This window comes from Dunckerocampus dactyliophorus, chromosome 10, assembly GCF_027744805.1.
Source record: "Dunckerocampus dactyliophorus isolate RoL2022-P2 chromosome 10, RoL_Ddac_1.1, whole genome shotgun sequence".
In the NCBI taxonomy this organism is placed as follows: Eukaryota; Metazoa; Chordata; class Actinopteri; order Syngnathiformes; family Syngnathidae; genus Dunckerocampus; species Dunckerocampus dactyliophorus.
Genome location: NC_072828.1, coordinates 19,620,826 through 19,632,799, shown reverse-complemented (window position 1 = coordinate 19,632,799; position 11,974 = coordinate 19,620,826). Strand labels below are relative to the sequence as shown.

The 11,974-nt window shown below is 38.9% G+C and overlaps 1 protein-coding gene across 1 annotated transcript in view; it reads right to left on the bottom strand.

Moving 5' to 3' along the window:
- Window positions 1-416: 416 nt before the first annotated feature.
- Window positions 417-11,974, bottom strand: part of ttc14 (tetratricopeptide repeat domain 14) — a 37,575-nt gene continuing 26,017 nt past the window's right edge. Inside the window, exon 11 of the transcript XR_008572758.1 lies at window positions 417-432. The gene's annotated coding sequence lies outside the window, so the exon portion shown is untranslated. The remainder of the gene's footprint in view (window positions 433-11,974) is intronic.

Here is an 11,974-nt window from a genome sequence, read left to right as displayed (position 1 = left end):
ATACCCTTCACCTTTTATAAAAGAAATCAATATAAAGACTAAAAAAATAATGTGAAAGCTCAGTTCATGCCCTTGACCAAATAGGACAGCTCTAGTCTAAGGGCATGGTTCAGATCCAAGTTCTAAGGTAGAAGCATGCATGCATGGGGAGTTCAGGTTGTCTTGGATGAATTTGAATGATAATATTTACATATATAGAAAATACAATTAACTGTCTGGGTAATAGTAATATCCACCCATCCATCCATTTTCTATACAGCTTACATACTGTAGGTTTATCCCAGTTTAGCAAGCATGTGTTGGGATATGGGAAGTATAGTCCATCCATCCATCTTCTATGCTGCTTATCCTCACGAGGGTCATGGGGGTATGCTGGAGTCTACCTCAGCAGGGAGAGAGTCAGGGTACACCCTGGACAGGGCAATGGGAAGTCTAGTGAAATTGAAAACTATAGATCAATTTACTTATATGTACTGTAGCTATACAATAAGAACAACTTGCTTACACTTTGACCTGACTCATTTATACATTGTTAAAATCACAAGAAAAATATTCAGGCTATAAGAAGTCAACCACATTTTTGAGTGTCTCGGCTTACCGTCATCTGTGCAGGTGAAAAACTAATGTCAAGATTAACACCGTCATAACAGTTGATTCGTCAGTAACTAAAACTCATATATACATTACTTTTTGGTCTGGTTACTACCGTTTACATCAGCACCGGTACAGAGGTATAAGTCTCATGTGGTCGGCCCGTATGATGAAAGGGTGTGCAAAGTCCTCCAGCCAGTTCCTCCATTCTTACAAAGCCAGCAGCTCATGATTACCAATGTTGTAAATGTTTTTTTTACAGCACAGCACTGTATCTCGATAACATTTTGATGACACATGGACACAGAATTCTTCTTTTGGACTTGAAATCTTTGGCCTAACCGAGATCAAAAACACAATTTTGATTACTTTGGTCTCGATTTGACAATATCATCAAAGACTTGCAATTCGACTTGGACTTTGACATAGAGACTCGGAGACATAGAGACATAGGCTCTGGACTTGACTCACACTTTAGTCTGATGACTTGAAAATACTTGAGATTTTCAGTGAGTGCGTTGAGTAAAATGTGTCCCCATTCAAAATATTCAACTAATGTGACCATTTCCAACAAGACAACATATTTTCCCACAGAATCTACCACATTAAATGCGTCTATTAATGTCCAATCAGGTTTAAGAACAAACAAGGATGTGTCTTACATTTCAGAGCGGTAGAAAGTTATTCACATGTACATGTACGCACAGAGTTAATTAAGTAAAATGAATATATACAGTATCTTGAACATCTTCAGAAGTTAATTCATCTGCACTGACTACATCCTGAATTCTATGTCAGCACTCTTTTCCTGAAAAAAAAATCAAAATGCATTCATTGTATTTGTCAAATGTAATAGATTGTTCCATTGTTAAAATGGCATTTTATTTGGTATACATTTATCAGTCCTTATGACTTGTAGGAACGCCAACATTTCTAATCCTGACTTGAGACTTAACTTGGACTTGCACATTTTTACTAGAAACTTGACTCACGATTTGTGATTAAAGACTTGAGACTGACTTGAACTGACTTTCTCCCACTTCTGGCACTTTGGTGTAGTTATTCCACTTCATATTTATTTGCACAATTGACTTATTTATTTTTTGCATATTGAAATATTCTGGATCACGTATTGTATAAATATTGTTATCATTATTATTGACTTGTCCTGTCAAGCAACCTGGGCAAGTTTTAGATTCTGTACTTGTCCTGTTGCACAAACAAGTGCTTAACTTTATTAATGTGTTTAATGATGTTTCCTATTTGGTATTGTATAACTATTGATACTTTAAAATGCAGCGCAATGCTTTGCAAAAATAATTACAATAATGTGTTGAACAATTAATACATTTAGGTCCAGAGGTATTTGGACAGATTTGTCTTTGTCTTTATCCACACCACATTGGTGAAAACAACATCAACAACAAAAAACAATCTACAATCTTCTGATGGAAGGAAAGAACCTCAATTTCCAGAAGCTCGCCAATATTTGGACCGAGTGAAATAATTGTAAATGTAACAGTAGCTTCCCATTATTTGGATGAAAAACATTTGCAGTGACTGAAGTCTGGAGGTCATGGAAATCAGCACAGCTTTCTCCCTTCAAAACATTTTGAATAAATATAAATATTCAATGTACAGTAATTTACTAAAGATTGAACTTCGGAAGAATGTCAAAAACAGCAGCATCTTCTTCTGTATTATGGAGTGTTTATATTTCGGTTGTGCTGTATGTTTAAAAGTATAATGACAAGGGCCATGGCTAAGGCTTTATTAGAGTAGTCTACTGTAGTGATCAAGGTGAAGGCAAGCTGAACACTTATAAACACCCACTGTGACACCTAGTGGCCAATAGTTGTGCATGTCTATACTGTATGTAAGTATGCTGAACATGGTTTATTGTTTATCAGATGGAAGTTTCGAAAAGGTTAAATACATGATTATCCCTATATCACACCAAGCAAGTGACTGACGTGACAGGGACACTGCAAACGAACATAAACATACCATAAATACATGTTATATAAAGTGCAAATTGTATGTTAAAGTGCACTTATACTCACCTGCCACATAGAGTACATGTGTGCAGCACATATAGTACATGCAACAGCCGTAGTTTTTCATTATACTAATTATAAACTCCCCAAAACAATCTGCTGTATATTTTGCTGCGCATCACACAGAGAACCACAGAGATGTGAGGGTATACGCAGAGCCTCCCCTCCCTAAATGCAGAACACGCGCTTTGCCCCATGATCCACGGGGGGTCCCATTTTGCACAAGGGGGTGCATTCTGGGCAAATGCACAAGGATGCCCATTGCTGCCGTGAGTCATAGAGCACCAAGTCAGCCCGAGGCAGGAAAGAAAAAAAAAGACAAGTAATCTGATACGCGCTTGTTGCCATAATGATCAAGAATAAGAAAATAAAATGGCGCAATTTGCCTGCGAACCTGCCAGTCCTTGGTGGTGTGATGGTACAAGTGCTGCCTTATTTTGCACTAAAATGATTCATTGAACAATTTGTTAGAATTTTAGCTTGGCCTGGGTTACAGCCGCAACAGTAGCCTGTGTTCAAATTTTGCTGTGGCTGTTGTGAAATAATTCGAACCTGCAATAAAATCATGCTGTTCTGGCGATCAAGTCTGGTGCTTGAGTGTTTCACTGAACATGACAGTCACATTACTGACACCTGGCGACCAGTGTAGAATACTACATATCATCACGTCTTTGCATGCATCTTCTGAATGCCTTATATTTGTATTTTTAGTTCATTTAGCTATTTTCGTACTTAAAAAAAACTTAATTTTGACACAAAAAAATCATAAAGTTTGCTAATTTTTGATTAATAATAGGCTGTATTAAAAACAATAGGCCGTATTCAACCAAACAAGAGCATGAGTCATTAATTCATATATTTTTTCCAAACTATGATAGAGTGAAGCCCCAAAATTCAAAGCACAGAGTGACGAGAAATTATAATTGTAAATGTATTGGTGCAATTTTTGCTTGATTTAAGCCATTTTAATAGATGTGTTATGAAAAGGATGTATGAGAGTCTATTATTGTAGTGCAGGTGAAATGTAATTCAATAAACATTGCACATATGTGGTAAATAAAGCATCACATCAGCATAAATATTGAATTATTATTGTGAAAACATAATGTTAAGAGCCCTATTTGTATGTATTTTCACTCTGATGAGACAGAATGGACAGCTGGTTTGAAATGAGGTGGGTTAGTGTGTAGTGTGTGCATTTGTGTGAAAGTGTGTGCATGTGTTCAGTCCCATAGTGAAAATATTCCACTTGGACCGAAGACATTACTCCAGACCCTCACGGTCTGCTTGATAGTCGGCCCTCACGTTCAGATTTAAACCAGTTTACCAATTCCATTATGCTAAGCCTGAACACTGGTTGAAAAATGATGAACGATTATGTGAAACACATAATCTCCCTGCTGCACCATCATTGCAATATGACAGCCAAATTTCATTCATCCTATCCAATTTCTTCCTTATTGAGGAGAGAAAATTACTGGTCCCAGTAATCAGATATGTGGTGAGGCTGTGTGAAGTTAAGCTCACTCCCATTAGGCTTGCTGCATTGCTCCTCCTGTAGTCAAATACACACACACACACACACACACATGTTCCACATGTCTGACCCTCCTCACTTCTCATCCATTTCCTCATTCCCTAACCCATTTCAAGGACTATTATTTGGCTTTGATATACTGCATTCTCTACAACATCATCCGTTAGTGATGCAACTTTGAAACAGAGTGTCCTTCAAGTGGCTTAAAGCAGCAAACAGGCATTTATGCCACACACACACACACACACACACACGTTTACAGTCATCAACATCTTGCTGCTTCTTCCTCCTCCTCATCTGTTCTTCACAAATGTTCTCTTTACAACTCACCACATCAATTTGTAAAATAGGCCAAATTAGATTTGGGGCTGTGGGTACAAATCTGTGAAAATGACAAATAATAATAATGAAACATTATCTATTACCAATATTCATTCCCTCTTTCTTTGTGGAGTAAAATCACCTGTGCCATGCTAGAATAAACACCATCATTTGCTGCTAATACACCATGCATATCATAAGTGCATTGAGCCCACGACTCTGTTTGTTCTCCTCCACGCATGTTCAATTTCACTCTCCAATTGGGAATGCATTATAGGTGTAATTGAAAATTAGTAGTACATCTTTTTTTTCACAGGGTAATTTATCAGGTCTTATTGTTCCTGTATGACACCTCCAGGGCTTGTTTCTAACAAGGTGCCTGGAGCACCAAGAGGCTTTCTGCTTGCCTGGGCCCTGCAGCGCTCTCTCGGCTTTGTCACTAATTGTGGCCTCCTCTCCAATGAATTGTGTGATTCGGCTAAAAGAGCTTTTTGGCTCAATGCAATGAAGCTGCCGGTGACGCTCTTACCATTATCAAAGATACTCTTGATCTTTTCAAAAGCAGGAAATGGATTTTTTTTCCCAAGCCCCTGTTCAATCGCACACAGGGTAGAAAGGGGAAAAAAAGTAATTTGCAATGCGTCCATTAGTTCTTCATTAAAGCAAGATTAAATTGCACCTCGAATCACATCTGCCTTTGCTTGAGTAAAGGGTGACAGTTTTCAGGCCAAAACTAATTACTAGTGCCAATGAATGAGAGAGGAAAACAGGGCTGTTTTTACATGAGATAGTGTGGCCTGTCATTATATTCAGACTAATTCCACTCTGCCTGTTCTCTTAATGAGACCAGACCGTCCTCACATCTCTCTCACTCTCTTTCTCTGTATCTGCGCCCGCTCCAAATGTATAATTCTGATAGCACTTGGAGTACGCATTAATTAATTTTTCTACGAGACCCGCTACAAGTGCCAAATCTGCGATGCTTTAAATTATCATTTTGAGAGAAAGAAGAGACGGACAGACAGGAGGGCAAAAAGAAAACTTACTTCCTTAAAAAAATCAGGGCGTAAAACTAAAAAAGTTGGAGCTGCACTTTTCCAGCATTGTTTATCACATATAGTGGTGTGAAAAAGTGTTTGCCCCCTTCCTGATTTCTTATTGTTTTGCATGTTTTTCACACTGAAATGTTTCATATCATCAAACAAATTAAAATATTAATATTAATATTACAACTAAATACAAAATACAGTTTTTAAATTAACCTTTTTATTATTAAGGGAGAAAAAAACCTAACCTACATGGCCCCTTTGTGAAACAGTGATTGGCCCCCCTCCCATCAGTCTGGTAAAGGTTATAAAGCCATTTCTGAAGCTTTGGCACTCCAGCGAACCACAGTGAGAGCCATTATCCACAAATGGCAAAAATATGGAACAGTGGTGAACCTTCCCAGGAGTGACCGGCCAACCAATATGACCCCAAGAGCGCAGATGGGGATGTCATACAACTTCATGTCAAAAAATCCGAGCTATCCCTTTCAGGTCAGTGTTCATGACTCCACCATAACAAAGACACGCAGCAAAAACTGCCTTCACGGCAGAGTACCAAGACGAAAACCACTGCTGAACAAAAAGAACATTAGGGCGCGTCTCAATTTTGTTAGAAAACATCTTGATGATCCCCAAGACCTTTGGGAAAAGGTCGTCTGACGAGACAAAAGTTGACAACAGCTGAAGGTGTGTGTGTCCCATTACATCTGTCGTAACAGTAATGTCGCATTTCAGGAAAAGAACGTCATACTAACAGTAAAATATAGTGGTGGTAGTGTGATTGGTCTGGGGCTGTTTTGCTGCTTCAGTACCTGGAAGACTTGCTGTGATAAATGGAACCATGAATTCTGCTGTCTACCAAAAAACCCTGAAGGAGAATGTCTGGAGTGGCCTAGTTAAAGTCCTGATCTGAATCCTATTGACAGGCTGTGGCATGACCTTAAATATGCGGTTCATGCTGGAAAATCCTCCAATGTGGCTGAATTACAACAATTCCGCAAAGATGAGCGCGTCATAATTCCTCATTGCAAGTTATCGCAAACGCTGGATTGCAGTTGTTGCTGTTAAGGGTGGTCCAACCAATTATTAGGTTTTAGCTTTTTTGTGACATTTATTCCAAAAGAACAAGCAGCTTAAGAGTGTTAAAAGAGGAAGTAGAAGACGATACACTGCAAGTTACAATGAAGTGGCTTCACATTTGAAGCAGTAGACTCCAGCTGAAGCATGTTACTTGTTACCCTGCCTCTCGCCCAAAGTCAGCTGGGATAGGCTCCAGCATACCCCCGTGACTCCAGTGAGGATAAGTGGCATAGAAAATGGATGCATGACTGGATGGATGGATGGAAGAATGTTTTATCATAACAAAAATTTCCATAAATGACATGTGAGGACATCTGTAGTCACTTTGCATAATGGAACACTAGAACACATGATTTCTATTTGCATTATTTTGAATGGGGAAAAATGTCACTTTACTTTGTCAAGTCTTTGTCACCTGGTAATGTAATTATTTGTTAACCATTTGCAAGAATATTACACATTTTGTGTTGGAAAATGACCCTGCTGTCTGCAAATCATGGTAAATTTAGAACGTTGCCAACACACGGAGCTTCTTCCCCTCCTCTGTTCCCCTGGACTTTTCACCCTCTCTTTTCGGATCACACCTCTGCAGTACTGGGTGTTGAGGCTGGTTAGATTAGTCTAAGAGCTGAGAGCGGCCAAGTCACACAAACAGGATTTAGCATGTTGTCTCACAGTGGCAGCCTTGCCCAGGATCACATGGGTGCTGATGAGCCCCGAGGCATAACATGCTTATAGCAGATACACTGTGATTTACAGAGAGAGGAGAAGTGCAGCGTACACCATCTTAAGATGTGTGCATTTGTTAACAGTGCACAAAGTTGAGATGTTGGCATCTTTAAATGAGTCAACAATGTTGCAAGGCTTTACCTCGACGCCCTGCATAAATCTCTTAATACACATTACAGGCTTTTCAGAGTTGCCAGCTGATTAGCCTTCTCAAGACGATTTCTGCCATCCTTAAACTATTTTTTTTTTTTACATGCAGTGCATTTTTTCTTGCGAGGTGCCAAACCTCCTGTCCTTGCAAAAAATATACATGCACTAGCACTAATTTTTTTAAGCAGAGGAATTGGCCCACCAGTTTCTGCTGAAGTGAGATTTGGCTGCAGAGACCGCACTGGTTCCAGAAATTCAAACCTCATACCATTCCAGGCTGGGCTTATGCTAAGCTTGTTAGTATGTGTGATGCTGGCACTGATATGGACCTCTACATTACCATACCGCAGCTGAATTAACTATGATCTTCCACTGCACTTGGAGAAAAATTGGCCCACAGAAGTTTTGCAGTGTGCAGGATATTATGATAACATGCTAAACTAAATGTTTATAATCTACTTAGTGGAGGACCAGGGTTCAAATATGTTTCTATTCTTGGCTTATTAATGCTCCCACAGATTTTATGTTGCACCTTCGGGATGGGCACATGAAATATGCACACAGAAGTTGGAAAATAAAATATCTTAGAGGAATTATACGTTCCATAAGAGAAAATGCTGCAGAAACAGACAATCGAATGCAATTATTATACAGTGGAACCCTGGTTAGCATCATTAATTTGTTCCAGAAGGTGCGATTCTAATCGAAACTGACACTAACTGAATCAATTTTCCCTTTAATTCATTCCAGAAAGCCAAAAATGTTAACACAAAACATGTTTTGACATGCAGAAAACAATACAAAATGCATATAAATACATATAAATGATGAATGAAAGAGATAAATGAACATTTCAGGTTACTTTTACCTTCACTGAAGACGTGATTCTTGATGTGAGCGTTGCTAAAGACACGGTGTGGCAGCGAAGAAACGACACCACTTTCCTGTTTTGCCATGACTTAGCTCTTGAATTCAATAATGTTTCTCACTTCAATAACCCAAAATGGAGCCAAAGAAAGTTTCAAAATACCAGCACTGGGATGAAGAGGGTGAGAAACACTACTGAATTGAATTAGCATTAGCTCATGACAAAACAGGAAGATGGCGCTTTGTTGTGTCTCACTGTCATACCGTGTCTTTGTGAAAGTAACCTTAAATGTTCATTTATCGCTTTCGTTCATCATTTATATTTATTTCAAATTGTTTGATGCGTGTAAAACTATAAAACTCAACCGCTGATGACATAATATACGGGCTTCACAGCTGACTTTCGGTTCCAGTTGCCATTTTGTGAGCAAGCTAGCTTCTTTGTTAGAAGCTAAGGAAGAAAGGGTTCAATGAACTTTTATCGTCACTTTTACCTTGATTGAAGACCTTTGCTGACAAAGACAGGGATGACAAGCAGTGGGGGAGGAGGTGAAGAGTTATCCACACGCATGACACTTTCATACTTTGCTACGTGTTATTTTTTAATTCAATACTGTTCCTCGCCTTCATTATGACAATGCTGGCACTTGTAATTTTGATTGGCTCCATTTTTGGTTATTTTTTAGCCGGGATCGGGAAGAAAAGCAGAGACTTTTGGCCGTAACTGTGTTAGCAAAGAACTACAACGTCAACCACTGCCATCATAGATGGCTTCATAGTTCTGGCTTCCATAGTAACACAATGCGAACAAGGACATTTTGTGATGAAAATACGTTACGAACACAGTTGGACTTGCACGGCGTATTTATAACACAACGAGACACCCAACATATTGAACCGGGAAACGTATGCAAACCGAGGCAACATTTTTTGTCCACTTTGGACGTAAACCAAAAATACGCTAACCGAGGTTCCCCTGTATACTTTATTTCATTTACCTATTCCAATTTACCTCAAGCAAAAATATTCCCCACTTTTCATTGAAGGACTGACTCTTTATAAGTACATACATGTGGTGGCATACCAAACAAATAGCTTTTGAAAATGAATTTTAAAAATGATAATGAATTATTTAGGTTCAAATCCCTGTTGGCGCATCTTTGTGCATATATTCTCCCCGTGTGTGTGGGGGGGTTTTCTCTGAGTATAGTTGTTCCTCACTACATTGCGGTTCGAACATCACGCCCTCACTCTATCACGGTTTTTCACAATACGGCCTTTTAGTAGTCAAAAATATGCATATTTAAGCAAATTGTGCGTATTCTTGGTCTAAATTAAGCATTTTCAAGCATAAAAATGGCTAAATGAATGAAAATACAAATATAAGGCATACAAAAGACCTGATATGTAGTGTAATATCTGTGATTTGTCGTGAGTGCCTTTAAGGGGCGGGGCCTGGGAAGTGACGGGTGTGACGTCAGCTAGCTAGAGTTGACTTTATTTCGCTAAGTGTGGAAAATGTGCGGGTGACTAGCGTGCATTGTGGCTGACAGCAGCTCCTGTGTGAATGTTCACTGCATATGTGTTCTCCGCTTGATAATAAAGCGGTTGAAGTGCATCAGTGGCATGATTCTCTCCTTAACCACAAGCAGCCCCATTACAGTAGTATTCTACACTGGTCACTAGGTGTCAGTAACGTTACATTGATGAGAGAATAGCCACTGCAGGAAGTACACGTGAGCCTATGTTTAGCCTATGTTTAAGATGTCTTATTTTCGATTTTTATCTTTACTACATTGGGCAATATGAGTGTAAAGGTGTGTTATTTCATGTCTAAAGGGCTCTAATACTGCTAAAAACCATGTTTAGAATCTCGTAAAAATGTACACAGGGTAGAAAGGGGAACCATTAGTTATTTTTGAAGACTAGCGACAAATTCCAAAATGCTATTGCTCTGAGACTATTAAAATGTATTAAATGTACTTTATATGTGTGTGTATACAGTGTACTGTATATAGTCAAGGCATATACAGTAAAATGAAATATTTTCAAACTTTTCTTATTACAGCTCTTGTCTTATTTTGATACACAGTAATTTGGTGTCATGGAGGACAGCCTCTGGTGAATGGGATCTGTCTTTCTGTTATTCATACCATTTCTCAGAGGGACTAAGACTCTCTCTTTCTGTGTTGACACATATACATATCACACAGCAGGATTAGCATGACGCTCACTGTAACAAACCTCTCTTTTGAGGGGGGAAAAAAAGCGCCCTATTCTATAGTGGAGGTGCCCAGCCAGAAAATAGCATACTTAGACAACAATGGTGTGGTAAGTACCTTAGCAAGGATCAGCACTGGCAGAGTGAAACACATTACAAAACAATGGTTGACTGCCTGCCTGCTTGGCTGGCTGTCAGAGCTGTGATCTGCCATGAGCCGCCATGCTGATGTTTGTCGTGCAGGCACACACATCATCATCTCGCTCCTCAGCACAGTAAACACTGGCGTGAATGACTGGTCACAGCGCATCTAATCCTCCCTGCAGACATATCTCCCGTGATCCTCCTTTGCGTGTCTCATGTGATGCTGAACCTTAACAGGACATGGACGTATGCAGACGGAGAAAGAATATGAACGGACCACACTGAAAGATCACTTTGGATCAAGCCGATAATGTGCTCTTTGGGTCCATCTTTATGTGTTCCAGTTAAAAATCACATAAACTCCAAACAGTCAAATACAAAATAATGCCAGAAGAAATTGTTGACTCTTATAAAGTTGTTCCCACTTCTCAAATACAGTAATCCCTCGTTTATCGCTGTTGACTGGTTCCAGGCCCGACCATGATAAGCGAATTTCTACAAAGTGCAAATGAAATATTTTCGTAGTTACAGTATAGAAACCCTGTTTACGACCTTCTAAATTCCTTTTTTTAACATGATTACAAACCTCAAGTGTACCTTTACAGTATTACCCAATATAGTAGATACAATCAGAGAAAATAAGCCAATAAGTTCTCGTGTGTTACAAAATATGTGTTCCAGCCGTGTGGATAGGAAGTGACGTCAGGGGTTCAGAGTTGAGTTCTAGCTGGATTAAGGCCACAACAGACGCCTGTGTTATTATTATGATTAAGATTGCGATTATTATTACGTTATTATTGTGCCTGTTGTGATATAATTCAAACCTGCAATAAAAGCCTGTTGTTCCGGGGATCAAGCCTGGTGCATGTGTTACTAGTGACACCTAGTGACCAGTGTAGAATACTACATTTCATCATCTCTTAATGCCTTATACTTTTTTATTTCAGTTCATTTAGCCATTTTTATGCTTGAGAATGCTAAATTTATGCTTACAATGTGTAAAATTTGCTTAAATATGCATATTTTAGACTAATAATAGGCCATAAAACAATTTAATAAAAAACACTATCGAGTGAAGGTGTATTTTTTTTGTTTTGTTTTATGCCACATAAATTGAGTGTCTGGGGCATAGTCGATTGGCCCATTATCCAATGTAAGCAAATGCTAAGGGCGTGACAAGTGGAAAAAAAATCACCTTCACTATAATTACAGTAATCCCTCGTTTATCGCA